Source organism: Arachis duranensis, chromosome 6 (genome assembly GCF_000817695.3).
Source record: "Arachis duranensis cultivar V14167 chromosome 6, aradu.V14167.gnm2.J7QH, whole genome shotgun sequence".
Lineage (NCBI taxonomy): Eukaryota > Viridiplantae > Streptophyta > Magnoliopsida > Fabales > Fabaceae > Arachis > Arachis duranensis.
In genome coordinates, this window is record NC_029777.3 from 84,467,949 (window position 1) to 84,471,241 (window position 3,293).

Consider the following 3,293-nt stretch of genomic DNA (forward strand, 5'->3'; position numbering starts at 1 on the left):
ATTTAATCTAGTAACATCAAATTCTCAATTGTTTACACCGGATTTTCGTATAAACTAGAGAGAAATAAAGGAAAAGGGTTCCTTACCCTTTTCTACATGATCTTGGTTAAAACCTCGCTAGAATTTGAGATTGAGTTTTCCCTAAAGTATCAAAATCACTAATTTCAACCAACACATCCCAAAAATGCGAAAATGAATGAAAATAGAGTAACGGAGTAAGGTTCTCGTGATTACTCACCACAAAAGTTATATAAAATCTGAGATGAACGCGTGGCCACAAACAAATCGTCGATTGGAGCTCTGACTTGTGAGAAAATTGAATTTAAAGGAGGAAATAAGTAGTGCTTTAGGTTTTGGGATTTCTCCTCCCTCTCCCCTCTCACTCTCGAGCTCTCTGTCCCCTCTTTGGCTAAGTGTGTTGAAACAAGAGCGTGAGTCACTTTAGTGACTTTAAGGAGGAGCATTTTCGTTCTTTCGCCTATTGTCCTATATGAAGCCAAAATTTTAAACATAAGTATTTCAATTTTTATTCTAAATATTCTTTTAGTTATTTCTACAATTTTATTTTTTTATATGTAGTACCAGATAGACTTAAATCTATACAGTTAATCATAATGTCGGTATGTATTTTTTCATAAATAATTATATTTTCACGAATTAAACTTTTATCTTTAAATTTTTAAATTTTAAATTTTAAATTTTTAACTCAAATTGAACAATTTAAACTCTCTTAACTTATTTTTAATAAATAAATAAATTAATTAATTAGTTAATATTTTTTTGGGTCTTACAAGACTCAGCTCACTCGTAGCGATTGGGAATTAGGTCAACTTCTGTGTTTGCGTTGACTCTCACGAATTGTAAGCTCATTTTGACTTCTATCCACATTTCATCGATCATTTTCATGTGTATTTTGCAACAATCTATCTATTAAGGCAAAAGATTAAATGGTCCCAGAACGTTTGGACCATTAAATGGTCCCATAACAAAACATGCTTTTTAAGTTTTTTAATAATTATTAAATAGTCTTTTTCTAATTTTAATTACAAATTAATCTCATATATTTTATTTAATTATAAAAACTATTTTTTATTTTATAAATCATTATTTTTTCATTCAACTATTATGTTTATTAACAATAAAAAACAAAAACAATAACGAATTAGATCTTCCATTGATCGTAATAACTTTTTGGCAATCCTAATCAATTAAAAGTTTATCTTTGATCCGTTACATTCGTCGAGGTTTGTGAAATCGTGTTTCCTAGAAAATCAATCAATTGGATTAACAAAACAATCGATTGAATTTTAGGTTTTCCAAAACTCAATTGATTAGACTTCAGGTTATTACAAAACAATCGATTGAAAGTTGCAAAACATTATGGTTTGCCCAAAAATCAATCCATTGGTCTTATTACCCAATCGATTAGTCTTATTACTTTCAAGTTACAACCTATTATGTTGTTGATCCACGATACTTGATAGAAGTAAGTTATTGATCGGGATTTGGGAATAATCTAAAAATCTGAGTATATTAATATGAGACACATTCAGCAAAGGCAATCGATTTTTGTACATTACGCGGTGTGTGATGGGATATTACATTTACATTTTACATTCTAAGAAAGTTCCTTACTTCAAACAAAGGAATCCTTGGTCAATCCTTATATATATCAACAAAATTCGATGGTAAACGTTAGCTGCATAACAAAACCGGAAGTATTTATCCAACATTAGGATTGGCTGCTCGAAGAATGACCACAAAGCAGGATATCAGAATCGTTCGTTCTTGGCTGGTTGGCTGCAATGACACGAAAGTAATACACAAGAACACATCCAATTCAATTGTTCTCAAAATGCCTTTTACATTCGAAAGTACTTTACAAGAAACATGATTCAGAATCACCAGACCAAGGAAATCTTTGAGACGAGCTCCCTGAATACTATAGTTACATATTCACAAGAGCACAATATTAAAGAGGATATCGCAGAGAGCAACAATCCATATGGTTGCCTAGCATCTTTCAAAAATCTTGTACAGTTTCTCCAATGAAGCTACCTGCATAAAGTTTAAAGACACAAAATATCAATAAACGAAATAGATAATGGCAGTAGTCAAATTCCTTTTCTAAGATTGAATTGTACGTTTCTTCACATCACAAAGATCATCTATCAATAATTAGTTCTTGGCTCATTCAACTGATAGAAAAATTAGGCCACACAACAACAATTATAACGTTATATTTTCAATTCTAAAACATGAATTTATCATTAAAAATACAAAACAAAATTATTAACACTAAACAAATCTGTTGTTCAATTAATAAAAAATATCATCGTGTGGCTCCTTAAAATGAAAAAAAGGAAATACTTCTTGCGGTAGTGACCTATGGAGGATGAAATTTGCATGGCGTAAATATTAACAATGATCAATAGATATCATTTATTGAATTATTAAATAAAAAAAGTATGTACATTACCCGAACAAAAGTTCCATCTGTAGCCATAGAGTAAGGTGGTTTTAGAAAGAGTCTCATGGAAGGAAAAAGCACATGTTGTATTGATCATTCACGCTGTGTCCATGCAGTCTCAGCTTCAGAAAGTAGTTCTTGCTCAACTTTATCATTAATAATATGTATCTATTTTGGATTGGATGTTGGTGAGATTGGAGAAGAAGAAGAGAGAAGTTTTTTAGATTTAGAGAGAGAGGAGAGGTTAGCAGAGATGGTGTTCTTATGTTTAAAAAGAGGAGGGAGACTGAATACGCATGGTTACCAGGATTAATATATAGCGTGGTTTAAATTTCAATCGATTGGATGCAGATAAAAATTTATTTACATCACATTTCAATCGATTGAATTTTCATACCATTAGTCACGTACAAACTTCAAAACATAACCAATCGATTGAATTCTCGTAACCAATCGATTGAATTAATTAAACTCGGATTGCTTTGATGAATTCAATCAATTGGGTAATATGACCAGTCGATTAATTTTTGGGCAAACTATACTGCCTTGCAATTTTTAATTGATTATTTTGTGATGACCTAAAGTCCAATCGATTGAGTTATGAGAAACTTGAAATTCAATCGATTGTTTTGTTAATCCAATCCATTGATTTTCTAAGAAACACGATTTCACAACCTTCGACCGATGTAACGGATCAAAACTAAAAATTTTAATCGATCGGAATTGTCAAAAAGTTATTATGATCAATTTATAAAATAAAAAATAAATTTTATAATTAAATAAAATATATAGAGTTAATTTGTAATTAAAATTAAAAAAAATT

At 30.3% G+C, this 3,293-nt stretch overlaps 1 long non-coding RNA gene across 1 annotated transcript; it reads right to left on the minus strand.

Moving 5' to 3' along the window:
• Positions 1-1,770: 1,770 nt before the first annotated feature.
• LOC110273226 (uncharacterized) lies at positions 1,771-2,655 on the minus strand. The gene is made up of 2 exons (XR_002364669.2): positions 2,480-2,655; positions 1,771-2,058 (listed from the first exon to the last, which is right to left on the minus strand). It is a non-coding gene; the product is annotated as an uncharacterized LOC110273226 (long non-coding RNA).
• Positions 2,656-3,293: the final 638 nt, after the last annotated feature.